The sequence below is a fragment of the Xiphias gladius genome, chromosome 4 (assembly GCF_016859285.1).
Source record: "Xiphias gladius isolate SHS-SW01 ecotype Sanya breed wild chromosome 4, ASM1685928v1, whole genome shotgun sequence".
Lineage (NCBI taxonomy): Eukaryota > Metazoa > Chordata > Actinopteri > Istiophoriformes > Xiphiidae > Xiphias > Xiphias gladius.
The window spans coordinates 8,461,147-8,482,073 of record NC_053403.1 but is presented as its reverse complement, the minus strand read 5'-3'; positions in this window follow the sequence as shown (position 1 = coordinate 8,482,073).

Genomic DNA, 20,927 nt, shown 5'->3' with positions numbered 1-20,927 from the left:
CGGTGCCACCGAGACAATGGAGGGCACAGCCGTCCCCCCCCCTTGGAGGATGACACTCCGTGCGACCTTCAGACGAGCACAGCGTCGGCGCCGGGCAGAGCCTCTCGCCGGCAGCCCGCAGAGCGTAATGCCATCAGTCCCCACTCGCCTGCACTCCGCTCCATTACTCATCCGTTACAACCTCTGAGATTACTTGTTGCATGTGTTCTTTCCTCGACATAATCAGCATAGGGCAATTCCCTTCTCATCTCGGTGATAAGAGAAACCAAAAAGCTTTGATAGCCAATGTTTTTTATTATTATTATTATTATTATTTAATCTATCTTGGCAAACTCAGTGTAGTGGGAATATGTCTAGACGGATGAAGCAAACTATCCTACATCTTTTGCTCACCAGGTGGGGCGGATTGGAGACTCACGGGCTCGGGCCGTTGCTCAGTTGTGAGGACGTTTCGGGAAAGCGAGGTCCTCGCTTTTCTGAGACACCTTTAAGGGGGCTGCTTGGGGGGGGGGGCTAAGACTTGGTTTTAGGGTGATGGTTAAGGTTAGTGTAATAGGCTGGGGAATGCATTAGCACAATGAGATATGTGCGTGTGTGTGTGTGCGAAGTGTTTGTGGTAAAACCGATCGAAAGTGAAAGTGTTTCATAATCATTATTTTAGTTCAGGAGAAAGTCGTTTTTTTTCGTTTTGTTCAAAATGTCCTTCTAGTGCTGTCAGCAGTAAATAAAAATTCCCATCACTCCCATCGTGTCGGGGTGGAAAAACACTGGATCGACCATATTTGCGAGGGCAGATGCAAAACTGGGCAGTAAGTTTGTAGTTCCCGGCATTAGTAAAGTATATCTCAAGGTCTCCTTGTCTAGTGGAGTTGACAGGACTTCAGACCAGGTCATCGGTCGCGCCGCTATAAAGGCTTCACGTGCTCGCACCGAGCAGTCTTCCCGTGAACACCAGCTCATTCTCTCTCACGGTTCAGATTGCGGTGACACTGGTTTCAAACTTGAGCCGGTCAACTTTATGCAGCGGGAGTTCCCTCGCGTGAGGCTGACCCAACAAGGGCGTGCTTCTCGTGTGCTTCTTCATGTACACACTCCTTTGGCCGTGGCGTAGTGGGCATGTTAGTGCAGTGGATGCGACGTCGTTTGCATAAGTATCCCCTTTTGTCCGTGTAAATTGTTGACCTGAGTTGGGCTCAAGTGCGTCTCGAAGCAAAAGTAAAGAGAGAGTGTGTGTGTGTGTGTGTGTGTGTGTGTGTGTGTGTGTGTGTGTGTGGATGGGCACTGTAGAACAGTAAACAGGCTTCCAGGTGGCAATTTGTTGACCTTGAACGTGTAATTTACTGTACCACTCTCTGCAAATTACTGTATATGGATGTTTTTCTAACCCCCCCCCCCTTTCAGACTCACTTGAGGATTAAATCACTAAATCAAACTCATAACACCCAAAGGCTTTTCATTTGTTGTTGTTTCACCATCCACCTCTGAAAAATATCCAGCTTTCTGAGTCTGAGAAGTCTCACTCCTGTGGCTCACTCCCCCCCCCCCCACCACCTACGTTTAGCACACGAATAGTTTCCATCTCGCTTACAGGGTCTGACTCCTAAAGCTGATGCGGTAGCGCCATCGTGCGGCACGCAGGACACTGCGCACGGTCTCTAAGCGGGGGGGGGGGGGCAGTCGGTGTGAGGCATCTTCTTGGTAACCTAGGCGATGGTTCAGAGGGGATGTGGCTCAGGAGATCGTTTAGTTTTGTGTCATCAACCAGGCTAATCTCATACCCTGGAAAATAACTCATATTTATGGTTCAACACATAAAACACCCCCCCACACACACACACACACACACACACTTCCCAACCTCATGCACAAGAGAATTTTGTCCTTTGGCTCCAATGCCATCATCATTATGGTTCTCAGCTGGGCAGAGGCAGCTCGATCACTCCCGGCCTTTTTTTTTCCCGCTGTTGACCTTTTTCGGATTGAGATACCGAGGTAGGGTTTCTGAAGGAGAACGTGTGAACTCCACTCCCCTGAAGGAAAAGATGGACCGGGCAGACACAGAACCGGCGAGGATCATATTGCGCGCAGAGACTCAAATGCTGCGCTTTGTATGCAAACGTGGCCGGGTGCTCAGACTGGCCTGCTATTTGCAGAAAAAAAATATATATCTAAGGTGTGACTTTTCATGCCAAAAAAAAATGCATCTCATGGAACAAACAAAATGGAACAGAATAAATAAAATAGATTATAATTAGACTATCGTCACTGCTTTAAATAGTAACACTTGGGAAGGAATGAACGGCACATGGCACTTGGAAAGCATTTCCAAAATGCGTTCTGTGCTACAAAACATTTCATGAAATGCATGATTGAAAGAAAATTTTAATTATGAAATATATTTCATGGGCATCCTGGTGCTGAGCAGTCAAAGACTTTATATTCATTAAATGTAACATGTTAGTGCAACATTCCTACCTCAATTCTGGCCAGGGAGCTTTGTGGATGAACGGCATTTTGGGGATGAGCAACATCCCGTGCGTTCAGAAGACATGGTTAGGAAAGACCTCGTGACCCTGAACTCGTCGCACAAAACAGTTCATGGGGTTGGGGAATTAGTCCAAAGGTTGAACACCTGGAGGACGAGCGACAGATCGGAATCTTGAGGATGATCCAGCGGTTCATATTGTAACACTGATTCTCGTGTGAAGTTTGCTGGACTCTACGAACTCCTTCATTGAGGATATATGTGTTTATATCGAGGGGAACTTGCAGATACCTAAGACAACAATTCGTCATCCATTCAGTAAAGAATTGTTACCTGTCAACAGTTTTAGATAAGCTAGTAAAGAGACATGGATCATGGATTGACTCGATGCCCTATTTAACATAGAGATTGGCTACTACAGACCGTATCACTATTGCTATGACTCTATATGGTGAGACCCTTCCTGCGTTAAAATATCAAACTTTCAGGAGACTGAGGCCTTAAAAAAAGTATTTTACTGTTTGTGCTGGAATTAAACTTTTAAAAAATGAGAATACTATGAAGCCCGCTTGCACGGAAATTGCAAATTAAAAGTTATAATGAATTTTGGAACAAGGTCAGAACCAATAAAATCCCTTTAGCCTCTAATATCGGTGGTGTGAGTGGCACAGATTAAATTGTTAATCTATGGCAGAGGCATTATTATGACTTGTTTAATTGTGTGCATAGTAAAAAGTCAAGCCCGCTGTTAATGACGCTGACTTCACCCAGGGTATGATAGTGAGGTCTGATGAAGTGTGTGAGGAATGGGCGTCAAGGGTCTGACGAAGACAATTCAGTTGAGGGTGAATGCTGTTTTTGAAAAAATGTGTATGGGTTGTTTTGACACATAACAAAGTCCCACATCTCCATTTATACAGTAAAACAGAGAAAATTATTAAGAAAAAAATGTTGTTTTTTTTTACCCAGCTCTCCGTCCTTGTCATTTCATTTCACCTATTTCTTCCCAATCCTCATACCCACTGTCAGTTTTTACAAAAGTTAATATAGGTTGAAGCTATCAACAATGCAGTGCATAGACAGCGTATGAAGTTAATACAAAACAAGTCAGATAATCACATTTATGATATACATGCATTCAAAATGCTTATTTGAATGACAAAGTACACAATACCCAACTATATGTCATTATTGACTCCACATTGCTATGATTGCAGTCACAGCTTCAGAGGGTGGCTGTGATGCACATGCACAGAGTAACAAGCCTAGAGTTTGCTCGGTTTCTAAGACAAAATTCAGATTGGGGGGGGGGGGGGCGGATGGCAAGCCATGGATTTAGTGGCATGGAACGGTTAGGAACAAACTGACGCAGACGACTGCAACAATAACTCTAGGGAAGACTGAAAATGCATACTTTGATCTATAGTCAGGGGTCGAAAACAGGGAGGCTTATAGGGAGAAAGTTGCACGCTAGCTCTAATAAAGACTGCAGCACCTAAAGAAGGAATCAACGGACTTGTGCAACCAGATAGCTTGACTGGTGAACCCCTGTGAGAGCTTTTTGTTTTCAGGTGGGGATATTTGGCCAAAAGAGTGAACTAATACCAAGACAAATCTGTTCAGTGCCCCGGAATTCGATGGATACGTCTAAACAGAGAGCAAGGCAAAAAGAACACACACCTGTTTCAAGGTAAGACAGCTTGCTCAGTTATTGGCCTCTCTAATGTTTATTGCTGGTTCAGTGAGCAGTGCAGCGGTGTGATATGGTGTATCATCAATGCTCTGCTGATCGGTTAGCAAGCATTGGTCTCTGTTTAGTGACAGTGTATCAAGTGCAGCTGCCAGGTGGTGTAATCTAGGTTTTTATGTCGGTGTGAAAATTATGGATTTGGAAGGAAAATGGAGCGATTGTTTATTATTTATCAGAACTAATCACAAACAGATGTATGATGCTTGGTTCGCCGGTGTGTACTTTGCAAAGGCTCTGTCTACTTTGATGTTACCCTGCAGCTGATTAAATCCTGTACGGACATTCGAGCGAATTAAGCTTTGCCTGTAACGTTGTACAATCAGCAGTGTGGGGCTGGGCAACAATTTAATCTTACCGGGATTGTATCATGATAACCGTTTTTTGTTTTTTTTAAATTGTTGTTTGAAAACAGTACAATTAGTCATTAAGGTTTTGTCTGATGTAGCACTTGGCAGTGGAGCACAGTTCATCGTTGCATGACTTTATATTTCATTTTGCACACGTTGGCCTTGTTGTGTATGCAGCTGCTCAGCTGTGGTGTAGGCATAAAAGGAGAAGAACGCAGAGACTTCCGGTGGCTTCCAGTAATAGCATGAGGACCTTTCTGTGTGTGTGTGTGTGTGTGTGTGTGTGTGTGAACATTTTATAGTGCTAGTCATATACTGGTCAACGGGAATGAACCCATATGTCAGGCAGTGATAAGAAATTTTATGTTTGAGGAGATAGGATAAGTTCGAGAACACCATGACTGATGTCTTGCCAGGCTGCACCTGTTAACCCACAGATATGTGGTGACTCTTTGCATTGCAAATTACTCTGGTATTGATACACCAATGATGCTGTATTGTTTAATTGTATTGTATTGTTTTATTTACTTTGTGCATTCCATGACACTTTGGACGCTGAGTTACATTTTGTGTATTTCATAAATTTCATGCCATAACTCAGTATACATAATGAACGCATATAAATGCAGCATGAGATCCTTGGCGGGCCTCCAGTTTAGTAGGAAAACTTGTTTGCTACCGCATAAATTTCCTAAAAAGCACTGTTCTCAATAAAAAAAACAAAGATCTGTAAAATCTTACCTTGTAAATTCCAAAACTGATAAAATACAATATAAGGAAAAGATGTTCATTTTATAATGGCCCAGCTCTTCTTAATTTATTTTGATTAAACCCATCTCCTGGCAGCTCTTTGAATTAATCTTACTAGGAGCAAATATTGTCTAATTTTCAGTTCTGCTACAACCACATTCTGGATTTCAGAGTTTAATTAGAAAAGAAAGTCCCGTTGTGATTGACCCAGTTTTAAGTTGTTAGTTTTTTTTTTTTATGGAGATGGGGTTAAAGTGCTAGAAATTAAAGTCACCACCAGTTTGGGAAAAAGCAATTAAAAATAAATCATTAATAAATAAAAGAAGCACAGGAAGAGAATAATCAAGTAGAAAAGGGATAAATTCAGGCTTAAGAGGGGGATGAGGATAAATTGTGATAGATATGTGTGTTCAACATATTTTAAATAAGTGCAAAGGTAAAAATGTAGTTTTTGAAAAGGCATTCCTGGGCATTTTGTCCTCTGTATGTTGTCCACATGTTGAGATCACATGACAGTCATTACGTGGCAGTCACTTGAGAGTCACTGGAGTCACATGAACTACGCTGTGAAGGTCACGTACGGACGGCACGGTAAGTAGCGAAAAATTGGTGTCACAGTTTGTCCCTCTGTTCAGGGATGGTTGCTCTAAATTCACACAAATAGCCTCCTTCTCATCCCTCTTTCAAACCACTTGTCTTCTCTCTCTGAATTAAAATATTGCCGTCATGCTCCTACATGGAAGCTGGAGCTTAACCCGAGGAGGTAACAATTAACAGGTCATGAGCTTATTCAGCAGAACTGAATAACACCTTTTCTCTTCTTGATATATATGGAGCTGAGCAATCCTTGTTCATTAGATGAATATTAAATCAATGGTGTAACTTTGGAAAAGGGTTTTTAAGGAGATTTTCTTAGCTGTGTTGATGCAACGTATGAAGGCAGGTCCTGAGTCTATAATGACTTTTAATGCCATTGTAGACCTGCAAACCAAACTACTCAAACTTGGTGAAAATAAATCTTCTTATATTGGTCTTGTTCAATAAAACAAACACTTGAAAGTCTGGCATAATGAATATCTATGACCTGTGTCATGCTGCAGAGTCCTTGTCCAGTCCTGGGCCTTCTGAATCATTCAGGGTTTCCCCTACAGCACGTACAGCCTCCTCACATACCCCGGCAAATTTTATTCGGCCCTAGTCCCCATTAATTGTGATTACAGTTGTAAAACAGCTGTCACATAAAATATCAGGATCTGCACCAAATGCACTTCATATACAAGAAAACTGCTTTTGGATGTGGAGGCATTAGGAAAGTAAATATTCAGAGACATTTATTTAAATGCATTATTCCTTTTAAAACACTAGATGGCAGAGTTACATCACATCTGCACAGTGTCAGTCTACTCAAAATCCCTTACAGCAGTGTAAATGCAGCGGGCTACAGCAGCATCCATGTTACATGTTGGTCATCATATTTAAAGCGCACGCTGTGGAGGACTGTGTGCAATGCTTTTGTTTTATTACGTGCATTCCGGGGACATGTAAACGTGCCTGGGCGTTAAACTGACTGAGTAAAGTCAGAGGGTGAAACGTTACAGTTGGTGAAATTCAGACAAGCGCTGTGATTACAGGCTTGCTAATGCTCGCCATGCCGCCCCCAGGTGTCGCTGAAGTTTTCCTCACAGTGGAGGGAGCCGGGGCAGCTCTCACTGCAGTTTCCACCATACCTGCCTGACCATGCCCTCATCTTTGTTCATTCCTCACTGCTCACCATCACCACTATTACCGTCATCACTATCATCATCATCATCATCATCATCATCATCCAAATCATGTAGGAATTTGGCATGACGGCATGTATACAGTATATACATATGGTACAAAGATAGCAGGATTACTGAGGTGCAAATAATTTTTTACAGTGGTAATGAGCAAAGAATATCACTACAAATACACTTTCAACATTTAAAATGATATGCTGTCACATAATCGTATGTATTGTGTACAGCAGTATACATATAGGACAGGGCAGGGGTAGTTTTGCAGCTCTCTTATTTTGTTTAGGGTGTCAGGTAACCATTATTTTCACGATCAGTTCATCTTGATTATATTCTCAACGAATCAATCGTTTTGTCCATAAAAATGTCAGAAAATACCCCAGGGTCCAAAATGACATCTTTAAATTGCTCACTTTGTCCGACCAACAGTCCAAAACCAGAAGATATTTAGTTTACTGTCATAAGATAGGGCAGAGCAGCAAATCCTCACAAAAAATTTAATCGATAAACAAAAAGGTGCCAATCACCCAATCACTTAATTGAATTGTAGTGAGTTTCAGAGTCCAGGTTTGTCACTGGTGTAAGATAACTTTTTTCTAATGCAAACAAAATTTGTTGAATAAACCTTTTTGACTTGACAGTATTTAAGTGATATGCAAGTGGTGTTAAACTTGTCTGTAAACAGGAAACTGTACTGGATATAGTGCCGAAACAACAAGTCCAGTACAATTATGGACAAAAAATGAATTCTGCACTATTTTTAACTTTAAGTCAAACAAAAATGCTAAACTTTTGCTGGTCCCATCTTGTAAAAGTTGATTATTGGTTGCTCTTCTCCATTTTATATCATTGTACCATTGAATTTTGGAATGTTGGTTGAAGAAAACAAGCAGTCAGATTTTCTGAAAATTTGCTGACTAAATAATAAAAAAATTAATCAATAGATTTTATTAATTGATAATGTAGGCCGCAGTCTTAATTGGAAACAATCGAAATTCTCTCACCCCTCTGTACTGAGTAAGTGAAAAGCTGTATGCACTGGCTGTCCAGCCTGTCAGACATTTCATCACTCATTCATAAGGGTTGATTAATGCCACTGACTTATTGCGGGTTCCCAGCATCGGTTCATTTTCAATGCACACTTCGCAGCATTTCCAATTTCAACTCTGTTGTGATTCACACCTTTATTTCTCACAAAAGCTGCTGAGTCACATGGCAGCCACTGCACTGCAGAGTAAATGTAGTGAACGACTGTGCCGCACACTGCTCCACAGTACCTCGAGGTCAACCACTTCCAGTATGTTGAACTAAGTTGAGAGATTTCAAAGGTTTATGATATGTGATTCTAAGAGCTCTCTGTTGGCAGTGAAGGTGACATCTGCTCCCCAATCGTTGCGTCTGTACCACCTTATGGTTGACGGCAGTCCCTGTGTTTACTGTCACAAGCTCGGCTAAACGACTCTGGCTCTTCCATCTGTGATAGAGCCTGACATTTAGACTTAATGAGCAAAGCAAAGCGGTGCAACTATGAAACTCATCATTAGCTGCACTCGGTTTGAAAACGCCACTCATTTGACTGCATGGTGCAAATGATTGAATGAATGAATTGTAAAGCAAGCATGCAAGCATGGCCAAGCTCTGTACATAAGGGCATATCCAAATCAGGAACTGCACTCAGCACTTAGACTTGCCTCGGTTGAAAATCCTTGTCACCTCTGCAAGAAAAATTCTTCTGAAGGGCCATGTCATACTCAGCATGTCAAGTGGGGATTTAAATTGAATCCTGGTGTTTGAGACTGTCACAAATCTGCAGCCGTTAAAGAATGTGCTGAAGAGGAGCTGGCTGAGTGACTATTCTAATTTTTGAGATAGTGGGTTATCTGGGAGATCTCTTGCTGTATATGGGAGGTGTAGCAGCAGTGAATGGTTGGATAGATATCGTTTATGTTGCGTGCACTGTGTGTGTGGCAGGTATCAGCGTTGATTGCATGCCTGTGCAGGTTGTGTACGAGCAAATTCCAAAGCACAAAGCAGTAGTGAGTGTTTATTTATTTTCAAGAACTTCAACACATTTGGTAAAGAAGGTGTGGAAGAATTAAGGAGTGAGAGGTAAAGAGACTTAAAACCTTCTGTATTTAAAACACTCTGCAACAACATTAAAAAAAAGCAAACATCCAAAATAAATTGACAGAGAGCTCAACATACTGCAACACAAGAAAACAGTAGCAAATGGAAAAAACATCTTCATCACCATGAACATATGTTGCATTTTGAAAATGATCTACAAATACAACACAGTGGCTTGAGTTAGGCCAAAGACAGTCAGCAGTGCAAACTCCACTCCGATAGTTTTGGGGCCACTGGAAAGTACTACCACCTGTTACTAAAAAACACATTCACCAGTTTGACAAGAGCGCCACCAGTTGTTGGAAATAATGTGCCAAGAAACGTAGCAATGCACTTCCAAAATGAAGAAAGTAAGACTTCTAGTTCAGTGAAAACATGGATATACACAGTGCAGTTTTCATAATAATTACAAAATCAGCTTTGCAAATGTGTTAATGTGAAAAAAAAAATGCATTTGTCATGATCCTTGTTAGGCCACAAGAATCCACACAATGCATTTTGATGAGAAACACTGAATTCATTTAACTGTGTCCACAAGAAAAGGGTACATTTAAAGGTACCATGTGCACTCACAGTATGAAAAACATTATTAAAACCCCATGCTCTGACTGAAGTAAAATCATTCTTAAATACCTATAGTCTACAGTCGACAAAAACAGCTCCCATTCCTTTAAACCTGGCCACAGCATTCATTGTACCAAACACTCTAACCCAACCAAATGGCCAGCTAACTAAAACTGCAACTGATTTTCCTCCGGCAGAGTACACAGAGCAAAGGATAAACCCTCCCACAACGAAATCCTGCCCCCCAGCTTACCATACGGACCGTTCGGCAACTTTAAAAACCCACTGAACTCTATGACAACCACAGCAAACAGTTCCAAACAGAGAGAGGGAGAGGTGGAGAGACAGCTGCCAAATCGACGGCCGAGTGGCCACGTGTTTCTTCCTGCTATCTGCCTTCCGTTAATGATAACACACCCAGAGTGACAAGCATGGATGCAGCGGTGGCCATGCTGGCTTCAGTCTGCCAACCAGCAGGATTGGAGACAGGGCTCCTCTCCCACTGATAGCTATGTTAAAGAGGACGCAAAGCAGAATAATGATAAGCCACCCAAAGAAATGCACCAACACAATAACAGAGCGGTGTGTGCGATTGTGTGTTTTGACTTTGATTTCCGTGCATTTGCAGGGACAGTAAACAACAGAATGATATTAAAATTATCAAAGCAACTTGGCCAACTGTCATTCCATTGTGATTTCCGTGCCAAAAACAAAGGAACAAAAGCTTAACTTTGCAAGATAAAGGGACATACTGAGCAAACAAACACATTCACATCTATTCCCCCCATAAGGAAAACAAAGTCCTGGCACCAAATCACTGTGACTCAGCACAATGTGAGACTATGCGGTGTAAGCGTATGCAAAGTCAGTGGAGGATGAAGCTGTAAAGATGTCAATGGTGGCCGTCATCACGCCAGCCTTGTTTGGCAAGGGCGTCTACTCCCTGTGACTGAGGAGATAGACCACTCAATAAAAATGGCTGGTAATCTGGAGCCTGAATTGAGCCATGCCCTGGCCTCTGACAAGATGAATTCACTTAATAATGAGAGCATTTGGATTTATGGGTAACGGCAAGGTGAGCCCCATCTCTGAATGGGCACAGACTCTTAATTCCGGCGAAACCCACTGACTAACACCCTCTCAGTGGTTGTTCACAGTCATACAACAGCACCTTTTCACCCTTGCCTGCACTGCTCAGCACCGGTAATAGCAGTTCCTCCACTGAAGTCTGTCCGGCTCTATACTTGCAGACCACAGTGAAAAGGCCCCGTTGCCAAGAAGACAAGACCCAGGAAGAAATATTTAGACGGCTCTGGCAGAGTAACAACTCTCTCTCCTCAACGTATCAGAAACGTGGGAGAGGTTTACATGTACTTCTTTCCTAAATGTATTCATATTCATAATACTGATTACACCCTTACGAGATGCTTTTGGCCTGGATAATGTTGTCCATGTCCTAAAATTAACCGTTTTTGCTCCCCAGTGGTTGCTCATCATGGCACAGTAAATTAAGAGCAGATATGTGAAATGCTCGTGGAGTAAAGCAGTGGTTCCCAACCAGGTGGTCAGGACCCCCCCCCCAGGTAATCGGCAGATAGATCTGAGAGGGAGCAAGATGATTAATAGGACTGGAAAGCAGAAAAATAAAAACGTCTATGCTACACAAAATTAGACTCGTTTTTCAGACCTTAATCTAATCTTTGCTTTTTTCTTTACTGGTACCGGATAACTTGTCATAACCCACAGACATATCTGAAATCAGATCACAAGTAGATAATGCTTTATTTTAAAGGAATAGTTCAAGTTTTCAACAACTCTGCTTTTATTCCCTTGAGTTGAAGTTGATTTATGGTTTTGTGTTAAGGGTTTTAGATTACAGCGCCAATGCATATAGGCTCTGAAGCTCCGTGATACGCACCTCCTCAAAAATGTAACTACGCATCGGTGCTACGGCAGCCAAGGAGATACCATGTGGAGACTGCAGGAAGTGAGACTGCTTGTGTTTCCTCCTGCAAGTTTCAGATGCCAGAGATCGTTCGGAGTGAAAACAGCATAAGTTGAGGTTAGGAAAGACTCAGAAGACTTACCCTTTTCAGTAACACACATATAGCCGAGTTATTTCCACTGCAAACCTTCCGCTCAACACAATGACAGCGCTCTGTCACAGGGAATGACAGAATGTTAGAATAGCGATAGCACGACAGTAGTCTCTTATTCAGCAATGAGAAAAGGCAAAAAAGAGCTGACCTGAATGTAACTCCAGTTGGTCGTAGCCACCATTGGTCTATATTACAAAGTAAACGAAAGACTGTAAACACATGTGATGTGGGGAATATAATCAAAGCATAACGACTGGCTAATCACATCTGATGCATCCATCATCTGTCTATCAACAGGCAAGATTAAACACTGAACTATAAGTCACGGGTTTTGATTTTGGTCTCTGTACAGGCAGGGTGGTACCAAAACATGCAATGTCTCTACGGTGACGCAACGTTGGGATTCACTGAACAGTGATTGCGACTGGATGTTTTTTCAGAAAAAGACTTTCAACAGTTAACATCCCTAAAACCACAGGCTGCCATTTTTACATTTCTTTAAGAAATACAATGTGTTGATTACTGAGCTTCACGGGTATTTGGAGGTGTATTTTTTTCACTTTAGACAGACCCAAGCTAGCTGTTTTCCTCCTACTTCCAACCGTCGTGCAAGGTTAAGCTAACTTCACTCTCAGAAAAGAAGCAAGTAAGCATACCTCCCCAAAAATGCTGAACTATTTCTTCAAGGGAACACTTGCCAAAAAGGGTGGGAACTACTGGCTTAGAGGCTACATCTCCATCTTTGAGGTTGAAGAGCAGCAACACACAACCAGATGCTTTTCCTGTCTTTGCCTGAGTGAGAAAAGATGTTAATATTGACGGTATAGAGGAACAGGCGGGGAGGCCGAAGCAGGATTCTTCATTCGTTACGGCAGCCCGGCCAGGCAGGATCGCTGTTTACTGCGAGTGAGTATCTTCTTAGTCATATCATTGCCCAGCACGTTCATTTCCTCTACAATTTCCCCCCATGCTGCTTTAAGGCAAAGCTTTGTGCTGTATATAAGTCATGCATAGAGCCGGTGAAAGGGAATAGGCACACTGGAAGGCATGCCTATATTCATGTGGCAGGAATATGATGAATAATTCTGGGTTGTGAATACCTAGTGTTTCATTACAAAACACATGATGGATTGGAGTCCTGTTGAAGACTGCGAATGAAAGCTGCAGTTCTTTTTTGGCCCAGCTAAGTGCAGCTCACCCTGCCTTAACTATTGTAAATGAGTTCTCGCTCACAAAAGAAGGCTGCCCCACTGCTCGGCCTCACCGGGCCCTGCCTCGCTCCACTGGCCCCTGGACTCGCCACTCAAAGCCCCCTTTTTCCATTTTCCAATGCGGCCAGGAGCCAGCTGGCCTTATTGGAGTTTTTAAAAGCTATAGCCTCAAACATTCATCCTCTGTCTCAACACGTTCTAGATGGTTTCCCTTTTTCTCTGTGCCTCACTTCATCTTCATTTTTCGTCCACCTCCTTCTCTGTGTGCTGCACACTCTTTCTCTCGCTCTCTCTCTTTTGAAACTTCTTTACCATTCCCCCTTTTCCCTTAATCCTTTAACTTATCCCCAGAGCTCACTCCATTGGTTCAGTTTGGCCTGGCTTCTTCTAAACCCTTCTCATACAGACAATCAACATTGCCAACACAAACGGTAGTTTCAGGCATATTAAATTCTCCTTCTTCCTTCATTCACACTGAAACAAAGTCCTCTGAGAAACGGGGGCCTGCTCTCATCTACTTAGATTTAATTTGGGTTTCACAAAATGATACAAACACATTCTGCTATCTGACTCATGTCGAATAAAAGACCTGAGATTGGAGACACTGGCCTCAATTTTCTTCCCGTGCTTTATTATTATTCTGCTGGCAGCATGTCCCAGGGCAAGGTTGTGGTCAGCAGCTCTCTGCTGTGTTCCAACAAAATAATTACAACGAACAATCGGAAAAACCACAATCAGTGACAGATGAGGCGCATTAGACACAGTTATTCTTTCAATTTGACATAGTTCTGTGCTTTTACTAGCATGTGCTTTACATTTATCCTATGGATCACAAAACACGGGGTATTTTTCCTAAGATTTCATCCTAATTAACACTGAATTTTGAAAGTGACATTAAGGCACAGTTTGAGTCATATAGCTGTATACATATAAACAAAATTCTTGGCAAATGAGACAGGATCTGTCCCCAGCAGAATTGCTCAGCCCTGTATTTCTATATCATTAGTCGGGAATATGTCCAAATTCTGCACACAGGCATGTCATTTCCCCTTGACTAGGGAAATGAGCACATCGGTGGGGGGTTCGAGGCGCCTGGCGAGGCAAACAACACAGCACGCATATCCGCAGCAAATAGGATCTGCTTCAAAACCACAATGAATCCCCTAAAAAGAGAGACAAATTGGGATGAAATTTGCAAAAAATAGATTGGGATAATAATTCAGTGGGAAATTAGCTGAATGCAAGTATGAATCAAAGCTTTGTAACTAATTTGGACCCTTATGCTATCAGTGATATTACACTGAGATAAAATATTGCCATGGTTGCTTTGTTTCATCGTGAGGGAACAGTCTTGTAGTGCTGTTGCCCTGACATTGAGATGAGCTACTGTTTACTTGTAGGGATTATTTAGACCCAAAATGGCCTCCATTAGTTTTAGCCTGCCACTAGTTTGTATCCCTTCTGATTCCGACCTCATTAGTGTTGGTATCTTTACTCTTTAGTATTTCATTCACTTTCATTTACATCATTAGAAGTAATCATCATCATATTCCCCATATTATTTACATCCACTCACTAGCATCCTCCTCTTCATCAGAAGCAACCAATTTGTTATCATAATTATGCAGCAAGTATGGATGGGTAATAATGACAGAATCAAGTATCATATTATTTTGGACCAAATACCCCAGTTAATTATGCAATGTTGTTTCGGGAAGCTTTTCAGAAGATATTTACACAAAAAAACACTGAGAGACATTCCCAATTACTGTATCGTTTTATAGACTAATCTGGGTTAATGGCCTAGGAAAACAAGCTGTTACTGCAGTGATTTGTAACTTGTAAACCTGCGCAATAACTCTAATGCATGTAAGTGCATCAACAGAGGATCCCGTATAACCCAGCATGTGTTGAAATAGTTGTCAAAATGTCGCTGAAACAAAGGACATACAGTGTGCAATCTCCAACTTTTAAACAAACATTAGCCCAGTTTAAATGGACACCTGAAAATGACTTCACCAAGAAACCACTCAAACTAGCTTACAGGGCTGTGCTGTTATCCGCTGCTCAACTATAAAGTTCAACTTTTGGAGAAAAACCAAAAGCAAAATCCATAAACTCCAATCAGTCATTTTCATTTTAAATAACGTCCATGAAATCCTTATGCTCCGTCTATAACCATACGCTCTGCAAACATGAAATGTTCTCTGCCTGTGAAGAAGAAAATTCTGCTCCACTGTCATAAAAAACCTCAGACCCATGTTTTTATGACTGAACAACATCTATATTCACCTAGGTTGTACCATGTCGGAGGGGGCGATTGCCAACCGTGATCAATCCAAGCATCGCTGAAAATATTTTCAGTTTGACACTATCACTGGTGCGTCACCTGAGACCACATCACATGAATCAGCAAGGAGATTACTCCATAGCCAAACAGGCAGAGATATTAGCTGTTTATTCAGCTCAGACAAAACGGTTTATTTAGGTTAAAAAAAGGCTGTCCTATGTGTCAGGAGGCCAGAAATACACATACATTTAATCTATTTCAGGATACCGCATTTGTCCCAGATATTATCTAGTCTCATATGACAATCTAATATTATAGCCCCGACTAAAAGCCTTAAAATTAGCACAGAAGAAAACACACCGCCTCCTCTCACTTTGCTACAGTCATGCTCATGTCAAATCCCCAAAATACCAGACTGGTGACATTTGAGAAAGAAACCAGCGTGAGCTAGACAAACCTTTAACTCGTAAAATAACTCTTCAACTCTTTTATTATTATTATTAAAATACCTTATTACCATTGGTAGCGTCATCACCTTCTTTATCTACAGCCTATTTGTCATCATTATACAGACAGCATATTATCATCTTCATCAGTCTCATAATGGCAATAACCATCATCATTATCATCATCATTACAAATGTCCTTACTCCTGCTTTAACATCAGTAGTATTATTAAATTGACATCACATTCTTGCCCATCATCATCAAACTATTAATATCATTACTGACTTCATCAGTACCATCGCTCAGCCAAGAAACTGACCATTTATAGCAGATGATTACACATTTAGATTTGATGTAAAAGGCTCTGCTCTCTGAGGGAGTTCTCAGAGAATCCGAGTAGCGACAAGGATTCAGTTGAGAGCAAGTCCCGCCTCTACAAACACACATACAAACAATAAATCTCGGCCCTGTGGCAGCAAACAGCTTTGCCGTGAGCGTGTCAAAATGGCTGTGCCGCACACCTGCAACGTGATTGGGCATGACTAGTCAGCTGGTAGCCAAAACAGCCGATGAATGAACCGGCGGTCACTGGACATCAGTCGGCGTTCACAACGTTAACCTCTTTTGCCATTGTCTCCGTTGCTTCATCATCATCAGTCTGATTGGCTGTGGAAACCGGATGGTTCCATGTTTATTTTACTATGATCTAAGACGTAGCTTTTCCTGAAAATGTATGAAAGACACACCAGCCCAAGTAGTGGCACGTAAGCTCATGCGGGCTTACGGAATTAACCTTTAAAGCTCCCATTAAAGGGTTAGTTCACTCAAACAACAACAACCAAGAATCATCTTGTGATCTCTAAGTAGCCAGGCAGACAATTTGGCTTTCATTTTGTCCAGATTGCTGTCAGCAATACAAAAAACTTTTAATTCCCCTATGTATTGTGTCAGAGGCAGCAACCTTGGGGAAGGATATGTCAAAATCTTGACAAATAAAAGCCAAACGTTCTGCACAGCTACGGGAGACAGAGATAAGTGAGAAGAGAAAAGATATATATTTTTTTGTAATTTGGGTGAATTGACCCTTCAACAGTTAAATGAATAATGTATTCCTTTTTCCTACATTAATACTGTCAGCATCATCGTTCGTAGTACCATACACCATTAACTTTATTATGATCATCATTATGTGCTCATCAAAAGTTTTTCATCCTCTCTAATTTCCTTGTCCTCAGGCTCTTATTCATCATCATCATCACCATCATCGGTATCGCCTCTGATCTGTCTCTGTCTGCGGAGGTGCAGAAAAAATGAAAAGATTTTCCTACACCACGTAACAAGGATAGTGGTGGAAATGTCAGAGTAAATAGCCCGCAGGAGAAGGAGAACAAAACAAACAGGGGCGATAGCGAGTTTGATCTGCTATTTATGAAAAAGCGGAAAAACAAAGGAGGACAATGAAATCGATAGCTTCCTAAATCAACTAAGAGAGGGTTAGCAGAGGCTCCTGGGCAGCCCTCCAGCTCAGGGACTGGGAGTTTATGGATCCTCCGTCACATGCACACACACACATACACACATATATACAGTATATACAAACGAGGCGAGCAAGCACACACACAACCTTCAAATCCTGAAATCACACATATCTCCATGTATCTTTCAAGTAAAAACACACCCACATGAAAACCAAGATCGCATACCTTTCATTCCCTCTCACAATCACACACGGGCAGAAAAAACCTACACCCACACACATACAGTAATCCGCCTTTCTGTCACACTTGCACACACACACACACACACACACACACACACACACACACACACACACACACACACACACACACAGACATCCAAAGTGACAATCCATAAACAAAGTCCAGGAAGCACATCTTTCTCTATCTCTCTCTATCTCTCTCTCTCTCATACACACACACACACACACAAACACACACACACACACACACACACACACACACACACTCAACTCCAGAAAATCATAAACAACCTTTCTCTCTCAATCGTTTCCTCTGTCACACACCCACAGACACATATACACATATCCACACACACAGTTCCACCCGCTTTCTCACACACACACACACACACACACACACACACACACCACACGCACGTCTACACTCACCCACACAGAATCATGAATGCACACCTTCTCTGCTCTCTCTCTCTCTCTCTCTCACACACACACACACACACACACACACACACACACACACACACACACACACACCTCATCTTAAACTCCCCTCCAACTTGCACACAAACACTAAACTCTGCTGAGATTGAGTCAATGCAGTAAAAAAAAAAAAAAAAAAAAAAATCCAGTTTCACCTGGAAACTATATTACACTCGTAATTTTAGGTAAAGGCTATGTGTTGAAATATGACGTGGGGAAGGGCTTGTAAAAACCCACAGTAAACTGCAGCATCGACATATACTGAGCAAATAAAAATGATGTATTCGAGTTCTGATTGTAACTTACGCTTGTGTACCTGTTTACTCATATCTCAGTTATAAATAGCTTAGCTGCAATTTTTCGCTCCTGAATTACCTTTACTGCCACGCTCCGCCACTGCTTTAGTTTTTGAGGAAAGTGAGTTTCTGCGCAGAATTAGCAAAAAATTCCCTGAGTTTTTTGGGTTTTTTTTTCATTAGAGAGAAAAGCACTGATCACGGCGAACTGTTCCTTTGTTGTCTGTGTTTGAAGTCTGTTGTTTTTCGTGTGTTTGGATGTGTTACTAAAGCTACTCTCAGACTCCACTGAGGGTTCCCTCCTTGTTTGTTTGTTTATGCCATTGGGTTCACCCGGTGCTGCTCACTCAGCATCTTTGCAGCCGGTGTCACCGAGCGGTTAAGGTGATCGCCTGGTCAGCTAAGTTTAGGCCTTCCGCCAGGGAGAAAAGGCTCGATTCGTTTTTCGCGGACTCATCCGCCTACATTATCGTGATCAGGGATGACAGGCAGCCGGAGCACGCGTCCACGCTCGCTCGGCGAGTGGAAATTACAGCCGCGGCACTCGTTACATCCCAGAGAGACTGGATGAGAGGGAGAGCATCGAGAGGGAGAGAGGGATGAAATGAGGCAAAGTGACAAAGAGAAAATGACAGATGAGAGGAGGTGAAAGAGACACTAGCAGATAGACAGAGAAAGAGAGAGAAGGGAAGAGAATCATACCGCTGGATAAACAAAGGCGGGGGCCCGATGTTTGTTGAGCTGAGTAGATGCTGAAAAAAAAAAAAATACTGTATGCCGTCATATCTGTGTGAGGGCCCACCGGTGGAAGTGCAACTCTGAATAGGGAAAGAGGGATGATGAGAGAGTTGAGGCCAGAGCTGTTTTCTTCTGCGCAGGAGGCAGGATGTGAATACCTAATCAATAGCCATCAGGACATGGGAGGATTTACTGTCTTGTGCTAAAGGACCCAGACACCCCAAGGCAAGTGGAGTGCTCAGACCAGAGCAATGGAGCATGAACGCTCTGGCACAAAGAGCCGCTGTGATACAAAGCGGGAGGAGGGTCCACAAAGGACGGGAAGGACAATCAACCTCTTTTTTTTTTTTTTTTTTTTTTTTCAATATCTGTCCCCAAACAGCATTAGTTGTTCCATGCTGCATACAGCTGTACATTTTACGATTACAACCACTGACTCCAATTTTCTGAATACCAACCCTTCGGAAGAGAAGCCATCTTGACAACCAGTCAGCCTACCGACAACCTCGCTAGTCAAGCTTACTGCGAAATAGTTCTTCTGAACGGAAAAACATATTTTTGCGTCACTACATGTATAATTGCAGAAAGAAGTTTTGAACGAAAGCAAGTAAAATCGTTGCTAAAATTATTTAACCAAAACTTAAAGGTACCCTGTGGCTTTTTTCACCACTAGTAGTCCCACTGAGCAATGCTTTCATGGCGGGACCCCTGTTTTGTTGAGCCTCTTGTGCTGAATGTAAACTGAACTGAGAATTTCACAGGATACCTTTAACCGGGCTGGCTACGGATTACGTCAGATAAGTCATCTGGCAGCCAAAACACTGGAAGCATTAATCAGTTGGTAGGTAGTTTGTCAGACAGTGTGGTACCTCTGCCTGAAGGCATCAACCCGAGTAGCTTAAGCAGAGGCACACCACGAAAAGTTGATGAGGGCTTAAATTCTTCGCAAAAAATACTTTATTCCAACAAGTGATAGAGGGTGCAAAGTGCATGTAAATGAAAATAAAGCAGCGAGTGTTTAAGCTTCCATGCCTTGCTCAGGGCTTGGCTGAAAGCGGCACACAAACACTCATAATCGAATGTCCTCTAATTAGCAGATCACAAAGAGCTGAGCTGATTTGGTTCATGGAAAGTCCCCACAGATGACAGAATAGACACTAGTCAGACACAGGTGTAAACAATAATAATCAGGGTCTCTGTACCGTGCCTGCCTCTCTTTCTTTCTGATGTGGTGTACTCGCACACTTAATCAGAACACCATCACTGATGTTATTAGCTACACCTGTGCTACTCCTGCTATGACAATTAGACATGTCTGTTATGAGAAGAGACTAATTTCAAATCAGTTCATCCTCACGTAGTCAGTCCTCAGTGCATTTAAAAGTATATAGATTTGAATCCCTTTCTTATATATTTTTGCCTTATCTACCGTAACACAATAAAATGTACATGTAACTTAAGGAGAAACAGTTTAACAACTGGTGCAGTGATACTAAAGGTGCTGCACACCAGCACAGGTGTTGTCGCCTACTTGGGCTGCTCGTGTCATGCTCATGTGTAATTGCCAGTTTCCGGATTGAAATACCGTCCACGTCAACATCCAACGACCGAGGGAGGGATTTTTCTGAAAGCGTCAATATATCTGACAATACAGAAGTGCCTGAAAGCAAAACAAAAATAGATGCCACACGGCAGTCTGTCATTCAAGGTTTTTTCCAGCTTTTTGGTTGTCGTCCTTGTCGTCTTATTTTAATGAATATCGACCTAGATTTTGAATGCACATTATTTTTGACTCCCAACTTTGCAATCACACAACCGTCCTGTGTTGTCTGGTGACCTGAACCT